The sequence below is a fragment of the Octopus sinensis genome, linkage group LG30 (genome assembly GCF_006345805.1).
Source record: "Octopus sinensis linkage group LG30, ASM634580v1, whole genome shotgun sequence".
NCBI lineage: Eukaryota > Metazoa > Mollusca > Cephalopoda > Octopoda > Octopodidae > Octopus > Octopus sinensis.
Genome location: NC_043026.1, coordinates 13,499,006 through 13,516,505, shown reverse-complemented (window position 1 = coordinate 13,516,505; position 17,500 = coordinate 13,499,006). Strand labels below are relative to the sequence as shown.

The following is a 17,500-nucleotide window of genomic DNA, read 5'->3' as shown; positions in this document are numbered from 1 at the left end:
TATGTCCCCGTCACTTAGCGGTTCGGCAAAATGAGACCGATAGAATAAGTACTGGGCTTACAAAGAATAAGTCCCGGGGTCGAGTTCCTCGACTAAAGGCGGTGCTCCAGCATGGCCACAGTCAAAATGACTGAAACAAGTAAAAGAGTATATACAAAATACATATTATTTAAGTAAATTTTTAATATTTATACTATGCGGACTCGTGTAACATTTTTGTCGTTTGTTTGTCCTGTATTGTCCCATTCTATGTAAGATCACCATGATCATAATAAAGATATTCTACTTTCCTACTTTATACAACGCGTCCATTCTCGTTAACTCCAAATCAGCGCCGATCCACTGGAGCTATGTTAATCAGGAGTGTTCCATCTGTGACCATCCCGTCTTTTATTTTAAAATAAATAAATGTATTTGGGGTTTTACATTGGTCTAACGCGTCTGAAGGCGGCGGGCGAGTTGGCAGAATCGTTAAGCACGCCGGGCGAAGTGTTCAGCGGTATTGCGCCTGTCTGCTCCGTTCCGAGTTCAATTCCGCCTCGATCGACTTTGCCCTTCATCATTTCGGGGACGATAAGTGAAGTACTAGTGCAACACTGGGATCGATGTAATCGACCAGTCTTCTCCCCCCCGCTCCAATTTCAGGCGTTGTGCCTATAACAGAAAAGATTATCTATTGCGTCTGTGTTTTTGTTCGTCTTTTGTTATTCTATATCTAGGAGGATCGAAGTGTGTTGCAACTATAACTGTTTCTTGTATTCAGGCACAGTGTATCAGGGACTACATCATCTCATGTGTTTTTCCTTCGTTGTTGTTTTTTTAACACCAAGTCAGTCCGGATCTAGCAAACCCAGTGATCAAATTTAAAACTGACAAATATATCTAGGACTATTTTATTAATTGTGCCCTTCATAGTTATTACCCAGCACACATATCAAAGGAACTTCAGCCGTGACCATCCCGTTTGATATTCAGGTATGGCTTTTTATAACTACATTATCCTTCCTCGTTTCACCCCACGGACAGTCCTGGTTGAGCAAATATATAAATCAAGCCCTGTTCCACTCCTGACCACCCTGTCTTGTAACGGTTTAGCCCCAAATCAGTCTTGGACTAGTTTATATGTAGTGAAAGATGTTCCAGCCGTGACCATCTCATCTTTTATTCAGACAATGTGTCTATGTTTACATTATTTAATATGTCCTTCCTTTCTCTTCGTTCTTTAGACCCCCAGGGACAGCTCTGGTCGAGTAGACCTATAATCATCAGTGTCCGACCATGGTTACTCCATCCCCTGAAACATTGTGAAACTTAGGTCGTATTATTCTGTGTCCTGCATTATTTTAACACAATAACAGCGAAATTTGAATGTATTTAGCTGTTATTTCGAGCATGCTGGCCGACCGCTTAGTGGTAGGCTCGTGTTGAAGTTATGACGTTGCTATTGACAACTGCAACGGCAATGATTGTTGCTATTGACGACCATAACGACTCGAGTTGTTGTTTAGCCCAGGTCAGCCCCGATACAACTGTGATCAAAGCTGTTCCAACCGTGAGCATCCCTAATTTTTTTTAATTTCAATTTAAAATTTTTTCCAGGCGTAGGGTGTGATTTGAGGTAGATTTGGCTACTCTTTCTAACTGATCGAGTAAACCACATACAAGCTACTTAATTTGGTTCATATATATACATATATATGGTTTTTGATTTAGGCACAAAGCCAACGATATTGAGTAGATGGGGTTTGTACAGTGGACCTCAGTACTTGACTAAGTAACCTTATTTTATCGACCCCGAAAGGATAAGGCAAAGCTAACCCCAGCGGGATTTGAACTTGGAACATAAAAACTCGGGAGCAAATACAACAAAGTTTTGTTGTTTTTTTTTCTTTTTATATATATGCTGACTTTCTAATGTTTGACTTTGTGTACAAACACACACACACACAGAAACATTTTTTTTAAATTGTATGATTTGAAGAAGGTTTGGCTATTATTTCTAACATTCTAGCTACCTTAAAGTGGTCTTCTCCTTTGCCTCATACCTATTAATTCACACACAAAAGGGTAAGTGTATGGTTTGAGGGAAATTTGGCTGCTATTTTCAACAGATTGACCGACCACATAGACGCTCGGTCGTTTTTGTTTTAACTTCAGATAAAACTTTCAAGTTCTTTGGAAAACAACGGCGTTCCAGCTATGACCAATCCTCTGTTCCTGCATTCGCTTCGTCTTTTTTTCTTTTTCTCTCTACTTTTAGGACCAATAGAGTAAGGTTTGAGGAAGACTTGGCTGCTATTTCTACCAGTCCTCGATACCATGTAGTGGTCCCGTTGCGTACCAGACATAGTTAGGTATGAAGTTGGTTCTAGATTTGGCTGCTATTTATACCGGTTACTTTCCCATAGACGCTGTATGGCCGATTCGGTTAAGAGGTTCGCTTCTCAATCGCGAAATCGAGGGTTCGATCCTTCAGTCTCTCTGCTTGGCATTTTTTTTTTTTTTTTTTTGTTGCTACTTGCGATTCAAAGATCCGACTTTGTCACACTCACACCTGCTTCCACCACCAGAGAATTTCTTTAACTTTTTAGCATTCAAATTACTTTGTCAAAAGTAATGCCTATTTATTTATTATATTCACATTGTTTTGAAGTAACCATCCATTATTTCATAGCTCTAATATTTTGATGATATACTCTTTTGCTCTTTTACTTGTTTCAGTCATTTGACTGCGGTCATGCTGGAGCATCACCTTTAGTCGAGCAAATCGACCGCGGGACTTATTCTTTGTAAGCCCAGTACTTATTCTATCGGTCTCTTCTGCCGAACCGCTAGGTGACGGGAACATAAACACACCAGCATCGGTTGTCAAGCAATGCTAGGGAGACAAACACAGTTACACAAACATACACACACACACACACACACACACACACACATATATATATATATATGCATATAGACGACAGGCTTCTTTTCAGTTTCCGTCTACCAAATCCACTCACAAGGCTTTGGTCGGCCCGAGGCTATAGCAGAAGACACTTGCTCAAGGTGCCACGCAGGGGGACTGAGCCCGGAACCATGTGGTTGGTAAGCAAGCTGCTTACCACACAGCCACTCCTGCGCCTATGGTTGCTTATTTTTATAATTACGTGGTAGGATCGGTTTGATAGGCAGGGTCTGATTGGTTTTGAGCCTAAAATTGGTAGAATGTTTGGGCCGTTTAAATGCTAAAGGGTCTTAGAACTGCCAACCCACTCCTATACAAAGTCGATAAACTTGGTAACTCATAGCAACTGAAAATATCCTTGTTTTCATAGCCTATTAACGGATATATTGAGACCCCTAATCATCGTGACGGGGACATAAACACGGGGACATCATCATCATCTATTATTTAACGTCAACTTTCCCATGGGTCAGACCGAGTTTATACAAGGCAGATATTCCGCGGCTGGGCACCCTCCGACGCGCTCGCTGCCCCCAGTGAGGCGAGTGTTATAAATCAGCAAACTGGGATGCTAATGTGACACGGAAGAAGTCCTGGGGTCGATTTATTTTACTTGAGGCGGTGCTCCAGCATGGCCACAATCAAATGACCGAAACCAAATGACCGAACCCCACTTCGATCATGAATGGCCCTGGGATTGCCCCTAGAAAGTTACCCTCCTAGCCACAAGTCAGGGCCGCTTGGCACCAGTGATGTCGCAACCCATTTCTACAGCTGAGTTAACTGGAAGCAAAGTGTCTTGCTCAAGAACACAACACGCAGCCCGGTCCGGGAATCGAACTCACAACCTCGCGATCGTAAGTTCGACGCTCTAACCACTGAGCCATGCGCCTTCGCACACACGCACACGCACACACGCGCGCGACTGAATTATCCTTTATTTACCGTTAACATGGAAAATTCAATAAACAGTTACCAGGGTAGCAAAATCCACGCAAGTAACACGGATGAAGCGACCTATTCAAAGGTAGAAACTCCGGGTTAATGTGTAGTAGAAGTAAATAAATGGAGTTGAACGAAGATGTTAGTAAAATTCTTTTACTTTCGACATATGTTTCGAAGACAACATATATATATATATATATATATTTTTTTTTTTTTTAATTTATTATATAGAAGGAGCTTCTACAGGACTAGAACTGTTTCCTGATGATTTCTCTTGAATGAAACAGTTCTAGTCCTGTAGAAGCTCCTTCTATATAATAAATTAATTTTACTCTGCTATGTATTGAGTACCTTATTTACTGTGGTTAACCCCGAATCAACCCGGGACCTACAATATATATATATATATATATATATATATATATATAAATATCTTTTACTTGTTTCAGTCATTTGACTGCGGCCATGCTGGAGCACCGCTTTTAATCGAGCAACTCGACCCCGGGACTTATTCTTTTTGTAAGCCCAGTACTTATTCTATCGGTCTCTTTTGCCGAACCGCTAAGTAACGGGGACATAAACACACCAGCATCGGTTGTCAAGCAATGCTAGGGGGACAAACACAGACACACACACATATACGTATATATATATACATATATACGACAGGCTTCTTTTCAGTTTCCGTCTACCAAATCCACTCACAAGGTATTGGTCGGCCCGAGGCTTATAATAGAAGACACTTGCCCAAGGTGCCACGCAGTGGGACTGAACCCAGGACCACGTCGCTGGTTAGCAAGCTTCTTACCACACAGCCACTCCTGCGCCTCTCTCTTTTTTTTTTTTCTGTCATTGACTGCGGTCATGCTGGGGCATCGCATTGGAGAGCTTTTAGACGAATGAATGGACCCTAGTACTTTTTTTGGTTTGTTTGCTTTTTCTTTTAAGCCTGGAACTTATTCTATCACTCACTTTTGCCGAACCGCTAACTTACAGGGACATAAATAAACCAATACCGGTTGTCAAGCCGTGATTGGGGACAAACACGATGACACGCGCATAGATATATACCCGCCGCTCCACTTCTGAAACAAATGTGGTTTGACGATGGTCAGTTTTAGCTGCTATTTCTAGCATTTGGTGCGCCCCTCGTAGAGAAAGAGAACTCGCTTGCTTGAGTCGATGAAGGTTGATGTAATCAACTTCACTTCACTCCACTTTCCGTTGTCACCACTCCACTCCAACTCCACTTGTTTACTCATCCGTTCTCAACCTGCTGCACACTTCGGCAACAGTTCTGTTCGCTCTCTCTCTCTCCCTCCCTCTCTCTCCCCCTCTCTCTCTTTCCCTCTCTCTCTCTCTCTCTCTCTCTCTCTCGCACACACACACACACACTAGCGCGCTTACTCTCATACATACACACAAGAACGCACACTCAAGCATGTTACTCGCGCGCGCCTACACTCACTCACATACACACACGCGCCAAGACTCTTGCACCTCCTCTCTCTTTCCGCTCTCCTCTCACTTCCCTCTATCTTTCTCTTTTCCTTTCACTCTCACTCTCACTTCCCCCTCTCTCTCCGTGTCACCTGTCGGACTTTTGCTGCCGAATTCTCTTATTTTTATTTATTAAATTTTTTTTTTTTGCTACTACTGCTACAGATAACGACTATTACTACTACTACTACCCCTAATACAACTACTACTTCGTCTTCCTCAATTGTCATCCCTCTCTTATTCCTTCACGCTGTCCGTCTCTTTCCCCCCCCGCACTCTCTTTCCTTCTCTTATCTTCTCTAAAAGTACAATCTCCCTCCCTTCTTAAACAACCCCCCCCCCGGCATCCACGGATGACCTACTTAGTCTATCTCTAACAAACAGCTTTATCTACCCCCCTGTCCCCTGACCTCCGCTGTCGCCCACCTTTCTTATAATGCATATCCTGCCCCTCCCTCACGTCACTGCTCCTAGCCGTGTCCACACGGACCCCCTCTTCTCTCTCTCTCTCGTCATCTCTTCCCTCACCTCTTACCAAACTCTCACCCCTTCTTTCTAACTCTCTCTTCCTGCAGCCTTTCATCTACCTCCCACTCTACTTTCTTTATGTTGTCTCAGTTTTAGACGCAGCAAATGATTTTAGCTCAATAGAGGCCATTGATTGGTTAAAATTCGAAAAATTAAACTACGTTAAACTTACAAATTACAATTTTCTCAAGAAAGCCAAGAGAAAAAAATGTTTCATTTTGACACATTCTACCAGTATACGAAGTTTAAAAGTGTTTAGTTAACTAGAAATTGTGTTGAAAAGTGGCGTTCAAAAGGAAAAGATCCGGGAGAAGTCTATTACATCAAGATTTTGAGGGGAGAGGGGATCTTTTCCTTTTGAACGGCAGATGTCAGCACAATTTCTAGTTAACTAAACACTTTTAAACTTCGTATACTGGTAGAATGTGTCAAAATAAAACATTTTTTTCTCTTGGCTTTCTTGAGAAAATTGTAATTTGTAAGTTTAACGTAGTTTAATTTTTATGATTTTAGCTAAATAGAGGGCATAGGATTGGTTAAAATTCGAAAAATTAAACTACGTTAAACTTACAAATTACAATTTTCTCAAGAAGCCAAGAGAAAAAAATGTTTCATTTTGACACATTCTACCAGTATACGAAGTTTAAAAGTGTTTAGTTAACTAGAAATGTGTTGAAAAGTGGCGTTCAAAAGGAAAAGATCCGGGAGAAGTCTATTACATCAAGATTTTGAGGGGGAGAGGGGATCTTTTCCTTTTGAACGGCAGATGTCAGCACAATTTCTAGTTAACTAAACACTTTTAAACTTCGTATAATGGTAGAATGTGTCAAATAAAACATTTTTTTCTCTTGGCTTTCTTGAGAAAATTGTAATTTGTAAGTTAACGTAGTTTAATTTTATGATTTTAGCTAAATAGAGGGCATAGGATTGGTTAAAATTCGAAAAATTAAACTACGTTAAACTTACAAATTACAATTTTCTCAAGAAAGCCAAGATAAAAAAATGTTTCATTTTGACACATTCTACTAGTATACGAAGTTTAAAAGTGTTTAGTTAACTAGAAATTGTGTTGAAAAGTGGCGTTCAAAAGGAAAAGAAAAGATCCCTGCAGTCTAATGACAGAAACGAGCAAAAGATAAATGATATGTGGATGGGTGTGTTATAGTGTGTGTGCTCCTGTTGAGGCTTGTAAATAAAAGTATTTGACAAGGGTCCTGCTGACAATGATGACTGTAGGGTAGTTTTGGGAGAAGTAGAGCTTAACTGTTATGCACCATTTTTCTGCTTATACATACGTGTGTATGTCTTGTAGTGTCCCATTTACTATTTATATAGCGGTAGCCATCTTGTTTGATTCTTGTCAAAAAAAAATTGTTGAAATCTTATGCATGTTATATATATATGTGTGTGTGTGTGTGTGTGCCAGGCTGGAAAACAGATATTTTATGATGATGCACACCATATGTGTGTATGCATGTATAGGTATGTGAGTAGGTATATACATGTATAGGCGCAGGAGTGGCTGTGTGGTAAGTAGCTTGCTTACCAACCACATGGTTCCGGGTTCAGTCCCACTGCGTGGTGTCCTGGGCAAGTGTCTTCTACTATAGCCTCGTGCTGACCAAAGCTTTGCGAGTGGATTTGCTAGACGGAAACTGAAAAGAAGCCCGTCGTATATGTGTGTGTGTGTATATATATATAGGCGCAGGAGTGGCTGTGTGGTAAGTAGCTTGCTAACCAACCACATGGTTCCGGGTTCAGTCTCACTGCGTGGCACCTTGGGCAAGTGTCTTCTGCTTTAGCCCCGGGCCAACCAATGCCTGTGTGAGTGGATTTGGTAGACAGAAACTGAAAGAAGCCTGTCGATATATGTATGTATATATATATATGCTGTGTTGTGTTGTGTGTGTCCCCCTAGCATTGCTTGACAATGATGCTGGTGTGTGTTTGTCCCGTCACTTAGGTTCGGCAAAAGATACCGATTGAAAAGTACTGGGCTTACAAAGAATAAGTCCCGGGGTCGATTTGCTCGACTAAAGGCGGTGCTCCAGCATGGCCGCAGTCAAATGACTGAAACAAGTAAAAGAGTATATATATATATCACTGTGATCACCGTGACCAACCAATAAACACTCACAACGTCCGGTCTGGGAGTCGAAACCGTGATCCTCCGACTGCGAGTCCGCTGCCCTCACCACTGGGCCATTGCGCCTCCACATGAATGCATTAAGTTCAACTCACAGCCATGAATTTTGGGGTTGTGTTGTACAGTGCGTTAAATGCATTGTGGTAAATCGTGAACCCACATGGCTCAGCGGTAAGAGTGTTGGGCTCCCAGTCATAAAATTGTGAGTTCAATTGCCGGGCCAGGCTGTGTATTGTGTTCTTGAGCAACATTGGTGGCATGGAGAAAGGAGATTGGTATGCATGTCTAACTGCTGATCTTCCATAAACAACTCTGCCTGGGCTTTTGCCTCGGAGGGGAACTTTCTAGGTGCAATCCATGGTCATTCAAGACCAATGGGGGTTTTTTACTCTAATGCTTTAACCAGCCATATCCAGCCCAAATATTCTTTTCTACGCTAATTGCAAATTTGGGGGGAGGGAGGTCAGTCGATTAGCTTGACCTCGGTACACAACTGGTACTTAATTTATCAACCCCGAAAGGATGAAAGGCAAAGTCAGTCTCAGCGGAACTTGAACTCAGAACGTAATGACAGACAAAATACCGCTGAGCATTTTGCCCAGCGTGCTAACATTTCTGCCAGATCACCGCCTTATATCCAGCCCAAGCATTCTACGCTTTTTATGCGCAGATTAGACATATCTGGCCCCTCACACATGTCCGGCTATGTTATTCTGTTAGAATACTCCCATCGCATGATAATGATCGATAAATTTTAAATAATGTGAATAAATAAGCATTGCATTTGACAAAGTAGTCTGAATGCTAAGGGGTTAAATCAGCCAGACCCAGTCCCCTCACACATACTCTATAGCAGTGCTTTTCAAACTTTTTGCTGGAGCGGAACCCCAAGGAAACATTCCGCTGGCTCGGGGAACCCCTGTGCAATAATTTAATAGTCTTAGCCTCATCTGGCACATAAAATCACCCACTACACTCTCGGAGTGGTTGGCGTTAGGAAGGGCATCCAGCCGTAGAAACACTGCCAGATCTGACTGGCCTGGTGCAGCCTTCGGGCTCCCCAGACCCCAGTTGAACCGTCCAACCCATGCTAGCATGGAAATCGGACGTTAAATGATAATGATGATGATGATGATGATGATGCACACATATCTGCACAGGAGACTTAAAAATTACTGCCGATTTTAGCAGTTTTGTAACTTCTTGCGGAAGCCCTGCACTGTACTGGCGGAACCCTGGTTGAAAACCAGTGCTCTATAGTGTCATCTTGAAAATAAACAATCATATCTGATATCTTGAAGCTACGAGATAATGCATGGTTAGTACAAAACAATATGGATAAATAATTCAAGTGCTAAAGGGTTGTAACCCTCTTGTTACTATATTTCTGTTGAAATAAACTGTCTAGCAGGGCTGTTAGTTTGAAGGGTCACCTGGGGCTACTTTAAGCAGCCAATTAACCACCAGCTTTATAAGTCAACACAGTAGATATGGATATGGTGGCTAGACCTGGTAGAAGTAGCAGCCAAATCTCCCTCGAATCACACCCTACTATCATATGTATGTATGTATTAGCCTACAAGAAAATCCTCAATTAACCATCAGCATTATAAGTCAACAAATTAGATATGTATATAGTGGCTAGACCTGATAGAAGTAGCAGTCATATCTCCCTCAAATCACACCCTACTATCGTATGTATGTATGTATGTATTAGCCTACAAGGAAGTCCTATTTGGTAGCTAGACCTTTAAAAAATGGCAGTCAAATATCCCTCAGATCACACCCTACTGTATTCTGTTTTATAATGTGTATGAGCCAATGAAGAAGACCACTACTTGGTAGCTTGATCTGGTAGAAATAGCAGCCAAATTTCCCTCAAATCGTACCCTACTGTATTATGTATTATGTGTATGAGGGAGACCACTACTTGGTAGCTTGATCTGGTAGAAATAGCAGCCAAATTTCCCTCAAATCACACCCTACTGTCATATGTACCTATGTATGTATTAGCCAAAAAGGGAGACCTATTTGGTAACTAGACCTTTAAGAAATAGCAGTTGAATTTCCCTCAAATTACACCCTACTGATGTATGTATTAGCCAATGAGGGAGACCTCTATGTAGTAGATTTGCCTAGTAGAAATGGCTGCCAAATCTCCCTCAAATCACTCCATACTGTCTTATGTATCTGTGTATGTATGAGCCAGTGGAAACCTATTTGCTGGCTAGACCTCTAAGAAATAGCAGCCAAATCTCCCTCAAATTACACCCTCCTATTTTATGTATTATAATTATGTATGAGCCAATAAGGGCGACCTCTGTGGTAGATTAGTCTAGTAGAAACAACTGCCAAATCTCCCTCAGATCACTCCATACTGTCTTTTTATAGTATGTATGAGCCAATGAGAAGGGCCTGTACTAGCTACCTCACCCTGCTAGAAATAACAGCCAAAAGAAATCTACCTCATGTTACTACCTCATGTTACAGCCTACCATATGTACAACTATGAAAACGTTTTGCTGCATTTTGGCTTGACCTGGTAGAAATAGCAGGCTAACCTGTTTGGCCTTGGGCAACTTGGGGTTTAACGGGGGTTTAACTATCTATGTCTTTACAACCATGCAAAAATACCACTATCATCACTACAACAAACAACACTGTTTCAATGACTGAAGTTACACCATGCCGTGACATTTCTCCAAGCCCAATACAGAGCAGTCTCCGGATGAGCGTTCAGCCTGGTAGAAATAGCAGCCAAATCTCTTTCAAATCACGCCCTACTGTCTTACATAGGCGCAGGAGTGGCTGTGTGGTAAGTAGCTTGCTAACCAACCACATGGTTCCGGTTTCAGTTCCCTGCGTGGATCTTGGGCAAGTGTCTTCGCTATAGCCATCCCCCCGGGCCGACCAATGCCTTGTGAGTGGATTTGTAGACGGAAACTGAAAGAAGCCTGTCGTATATATGTATATATATATATGTGTGTGGTTGTTTGTCTGTGTTTGTCCCCTAGCATTGCTTGACAACCGATGCTGGTGTGTTTACGTCTCCGTAACTTAGTGGTTCGGCAAAGAGACCGATAGAATAAGTACTGGGCTTACAGAAATAAGTCCCGGGGTCGATTTGCTCGACTAAAGGCGGTGCTCCAGCATGGCCGCAGTCAAATGACTGAAACGAGTAAAAGAGTAAAGAGAGATGTGTATATCTATGAGCCAACCAAGGGAGACCTCTATATGGTCGCTGGACTTGTTAGACATAGTAGTCAATCTCCATCAAATCACACCTTACTGTCTTGTGTCTGTATATATATGTATATACAAGCCAACAAGGGAGAGCTCTATATGGTAGATGGGCCTGCAAGAAATAGTAGCCAAATCTCCATCAAATTGCACCGTGTGTGTGTTATATGATCCAACAAAGGAGACCTATATGGTAGCTAGACCTGTTAGAAATAGTAGCCAAATCTCCATCAAATCACACCTTACTGTTATATTATATATATATATATATATATAATATATAATATAATTAGGATAAGATCGTAATTTAAATATCGATCTTATCAAGTGGCCAGCTGGGAATAAAAACATTCAAAGGTAATAATTATTATTAAAATTATAATTTTAGGTTATCTAAAAATACCTCTACGCTGGAAATAGCACCAAACTTAACTCTAAATCCACATTCAGAGTCAAGTTTTGGCTGCTATTTCCAGCGTGGAGGTATCTCTTAGATACCCTAAATTGTAATTATATATATATATATATATATAATATTATATATATATATATATATATATTATATATATATTATATATATATATATATATATATATATATATGTGAGCCAACAAGAGAGACTGCTATATAGTAGCTAGACCTGCTAGAAATAGTAGTCACTCACCACTAAATCACAAATCACAGCCTACTACCTTATGTATGTATGTAATATATGCATGTATGTATGAATGTATGTATGAACCAATGAGAGCTTTACATGGTAGCTAGACCAGTTAGAAATAGCAGCCATGTCACACCCTGCTGCTCTATGTATGTATATATGTACAAGTCAAAGGAGGTTAGCTGGACATGTAAGAAATAGCAACCAAATCTTCATTTCACACCCTACTGACTGAAGGTGGGTGGGCAGATGAATATATTGGACACTACAGATGGTAATATAGAAAATGGTGGGATGATGATCATAGCTGAAACAGTTTTGACCATTGGTCTGCTCACTCTAAGTTGGCCTAGGGCTAAACACAACCTACTACTACCATTGAACAAAGTGCTTACCTGATAACGTTTTTCTTCCTCTGCCTTCTCCTCCTTTGTTTCTTCACACAGGTTCATGCATGCGTTGTTGGTCGGTCATTCATACCTGGATGATAGCCACTGCATCACGTTACACAACACTGCATTGCATAGCGTTGCTGGTTAATGGAGTGGCACCTCTTCTCTGTCTGTCTGTCTTCAATGTTCTCATCTTCCTGTTCCTCTGTGTGTGTGTGTGTGTGTGTATGTGTATAAGTATGGCATAATGTGTGTGTGTGTTTGTGTGTGTGGTACCTGTCTGTTGATGCTGGTAGTTGTGGCAGATGTTTATAGAAAGATCATGATGATAATGATGATGATGATGTTTATGATGATATTGATAACATTGGGAGTGGCGGCGGTGGTGGTGATGGTGGTGATTAGTGGTGTTATGTAAACCTTTTTTTTAATTTTTTACCACACCCTTAGTGTCCTGTGGAGGTGTTCCTCTGTGTATGTGTATGTTTGAACCTACGCTGCTCATGCGCTTGCAACATATATATGCATGCATGCACATACATGTTTGTATATATATATATATATATGCATGCATACACATTTTTAGATGTACTTAAACACTTGTGTATGCTTATATATATTATACATACACTTTCTTTGATGCATATATGTATACATACATTGGAGCCTGGTGCAGCCTTCCGGCTTCCCAGATCCCCGGTCGAACCGTCCAACCCATGCTAGCATGGAGAACGGACGTTAAACGATGATGATGAATGATGATTGTATATATATATATATATATATATATACACACACCATACACACTCTTGCATGCATATAATATATATATATATATATATATATATACACACACACACACACATACACACTCCTGCATGCATTATATATATATATATATACACACAACACACACATACACACTCTTGCATGCATATATGTATATATATATATATAAATATATATATATATATTATACACACACATACACACTCTTGCATGCATATATATACATATACACATACACACTCTTGCATGCATATATATATATATATATAGATAGATGCATACATATTTATATATTTGATATATATAAAATATTTGTAATATTTACACACACCTTAGCAGAGACTCTCACGTATGGATGTCTACATACACACACACATGAACCCACTCATGCCCACACACACACACACACACACGATATAAAAGTCTTGAATGTTATTTTTGATAAATATTTGGTGATATCTGATATGCTCATGTTCTTCTACCTACCTACATATCTACGAAGTAAATATACACACATCCATGCTTGTATATAGCATCTACCCGTCTCTCTAATGTGTGTACAGTACAGTACAGTACAGTACAGACACGGTTCCGGATACCTTCTATAACTGTGTATTTAGCACTTAAATGCTTTTACATGTGAAACTATGGTAATACACCTGTTGGGACGGGGTGGGGTGCAGGCATGGCTGTGTGGTTAGAAGGTTGCTTCCCCAACCGCCACGTGGTTTCAGATTCTGGGTTCAGTCCCACTGCATGGCACCTTGGGCAAGTGTTTTCGACTATAGCCTTGGGCTGACCAAAGCCTTGTGATTTGATTTGGTAGCTGGAAACTGAAAGAAGCCCGTCATATGTATATATGTATATATATATATGTGTGTACTTAAATGTAGCTAACCCTTCAGGGTGGATGCTACTGCAGCTTGTAGCCCCAGGTGGACACCTCCTCCAGCTGGCAATTGACACACTATGGTAATACACCTGTTGGGATGGGGTGGGGTGCAGGCATGGCTGTGTGGTTAGAAGATTGCTTCCCCAACCGCCACGTGGTTTCAGATTCTGGGTTCAGTCCCACTGCATGGCACCTTGGGCAAGTGTTTTCTACTATAGCCTTGGGCTGACCAAAGCCTTGTGATTTGATTTGGTAGCTGGAAACTGAAAGAAGCCCGTCATATGTATCTATATGTGTGTACTTAAATGTAGCTAACCCTTCAGGGTGGATGCTACTGTAGCTTGTAGCCCCAGTTGGACACCTCCTCCAGCTGGCTATTGACACACTTTCTGTGCCCTATTCGTATTTGCAAAGCCAGCTGGAGGAGGTGTCCTCCTAGGACTATAAACTACAGTAGCATCCACCCTTAAGGGCTAGCCACATTTAAGTGGCAAATATACTTCACAATGTCATGCAGCTACAAAGCCTTGTGATTTGATTTGGTAGCTGGAAACTGAAAGAAGCCCGTCATATGTATGTATGTTATATATATATGTGTACTTAAATGTAGCTATCCCTTAAGGGTGGATGCTACTGCAGCTTGTAGCCCCAGTTGGACACCTCCTCCAGCTGGCTATTGACACACTTTCTGTGCCCTATCAGTATTTGCAAAGCCAGCTATCAATAGCCAGCTGGAGGAGGTGTCCTCCTGGGACTATAAACTACAGTAGCATCCACATTTAAGTGGCAAATATACTTCACAATGTCATGCAGCTACAGTTTATACCTCGCTCAGAGATGTATTATTGCTTAAATTTTCACCAATGAATATAAATTTTTTTTTTTATTTTGCTACTCTCACAGATTCTCATGACTATTGCCGTCCAATGAATTTGAATTAGGAGCTTGATTCATAATATATTTATATATATTAACTATTATTATTTAAAATGGTTTGATTCTGTTCTATCGGTTCCATGCAGCTTAAAGTTTTGTGAACCTCTTTACAGAAACCTGGCTTGTTCAGGTTCAGATTATTCAGGGTAAGCTTAGCATGAAAAAGCCAGGTTTCTGTTAAATGGAGCCAAATCTAATAGTCTTAAATATAAAAAAATAACATATGTTATAAAACATATAACATAAGGCGTAGGAGTGGCTGTGTGGTAAGTAGCTTGTTTACCAACCACATGGTTCCGGGTTCAGTCCCACTGCGTGGCACCTTGGGCAAGTGTCTTCTACTATAGCCTCGGGCCGACCAAGCCTTGTGAGTGGATTTGGTAGACGGAAACTGAAAGAAGCCCGTCGTATATATATGTATATATATATATATATATATATATAATATATATATATATATATATGCGTGTGTGCTGTGTGTGTGTTTGTTTGTCTGTGTTTGTCCCCCTAGCATTGCTCGACAACCGATGCTGGTGTGTTTTTATGTCCCCGTACTTAGCGGTTCAGCAAAAGACCGATAGAATAAGTTCTGGGCTTACAAAAGAATAAGTCCCGGGGTCGAGTTGCTCGATTAAAGGCGGTGCTCCAGCATGGCCGCATCAAATGACTGAAACAGGTAAAAGAGTAAAGAGTATATGTAACTATAACTAAATGTGGTTGTATGGAAAGAAGTTTACTTCCCAATCACACAGTTCTGGGTTCAATCCCACTATTCGGCATCTTGTGCAAGTGTCTTCTGCTTGAGACCTGGGCAGACTAAAGCCTTGTGAGTGGACTTGGTACAGGGGAAACTGAAAGGAATCCATCATGTGTGTGTTTGTTGTCTGCTCCTCATCACTGCTTGAGAACTGGTGTTGGTTTGTTCATGTCCTTGTAACCAAGCAGTTCAGCAAAAGAGACCAATAAAATAAATACCAGGTTTAGTTGGTATGAAATAAGTACTGGAATTGATTTGTTCATTTCAGCCCGTCAGAGTGGTTCCTCAACATGGCTGTGGCTTAAAGACTGATACACACACACACACACACACACACACATACATACATAAGGGAAGACAGTATATATATATATATATACCAATCGCCATGATAGATCGTTAGCCACTACACCTTGTTTTTTCTGTGTCCCTTTCTGTAGAGGAGCGTAGGCTCGAAACGTAAAAGACTTTTTCTATTCCTGAGCGTTATACTAATACATCTGTTTGTTTTGTACACCACCTGTCTTCGTCTTTTGTTTTTTTTGTAAATATATATATATATATATATATATATATATATAATCCGAAATGGTCATGACTTCTGGCACTTGACTGAAGAATGAAGGCAAAGAATGACCCATCTTTTTTGCCTGTCCTTCTAATTGTTATTTCTCTTGTCCACCTTTGTGTTGTCTATCTGTCTGAACGTTTTAACGCCCTCCATTGCGTTTTACTCCATTTTAAAATTTTTATATATATATATATATCACCGTGACCGACCAGGGTATCAGATGTTGTTACATATCGCTGGTCTCAATGCGCTTCACATTGTTTTAGCCTTCAAATAGCGCCACCCCGCTGGCTAAGCGAGCAGGGCCAACAGAAGAAAGAGAGAGAGAAAGTTGTGGCGAAAGAGTACAGCAGGGATCACCACCACCCCCTGCCGGAGCCTCGTGGAGCCTTTAGATGTTTTCGCTCAATAAACACTCACAACGCCCGGTCTGGGAATCGAAACCATGATCCTATGACCGCGAACCCGCTGCCCTAACCACTGGGCCATTGCGCCATATATATATATATATTCAACAATATAAGGAATGGCCCTAATAGGCCATTCGACTCACTAGAAAGAGCAGCAATTTCAGAATTACAACTATTTAGCGGATTGAGTTTGGCTGCTCTTTCTAGTGAGTCGAATGGCCTATTAGGGCCATTCCTTATATTGTTGAATATATATATATATATATAAGAGAGAGAGAAAAACCACACCAAAGCAAACGCTAAAACACTGAGCAGTCCAGCACAAAAGCCAGAAACATTTTGGACAGATATGCCGGTTTAAGCACTAAAGGGTTAAGTGTGTGTGTATAGTCTTTTGTTCTCTGCTGTGTGTATGATACATACTTTCTAGTGTATTATATATACTCCACATCAGAAATTCTTTTTACTGACCCCACCCTTCTTCCCTTCCCTGCCACTACGGCAACCAAAATATGATGAACTCTGCATGTGTATATAGAAAGAACAGATTAGATAGGTATGTCAGATAACTGATGATACTGGATAGATAAGGGGGCTCTTTGGTATTCCAGAATATTATACATTCACTATATATATATTATCATCATCATCATCATTGTTTAATGTCTGTTTTCCATATGCTGGCATGGGTTGGATGGTTTGACTGAGGACTGGTGAGCCAAAGGCTGCACCAGGCTCCAATCTGATCTGGCAATGTTTCTTATTTCTTTATTGCCCACAAGG

General features: G+C 40.8%; 1 protein-coding gene across 3 annotated transcripts in view; it reads left to right on the top strand.

Annotated features, from left to right (window-relative positions):
* Positions 1-17,500, top strand: part of LOC115226693 — a 117,333-nt gene that overhangs the window by 62,242 nt on the left and 37,591 nt on the right. The window contains exon 1 of one of the 3 annotated variants that reach the window (XR_005004336.1): positions 1,415-1,552. The exons of the other annotated variants lie outside the window; for them this stretch is intronic. The gene's annotated coding sequence lies outside the window, so the exon portion shown is untranslated. Of the gene's footprint in view, positions 1-1,414; positions 1,553-17,500 lie in introns of those variants that run through there. 3 annotated transcript variants of the gene reach the window in all.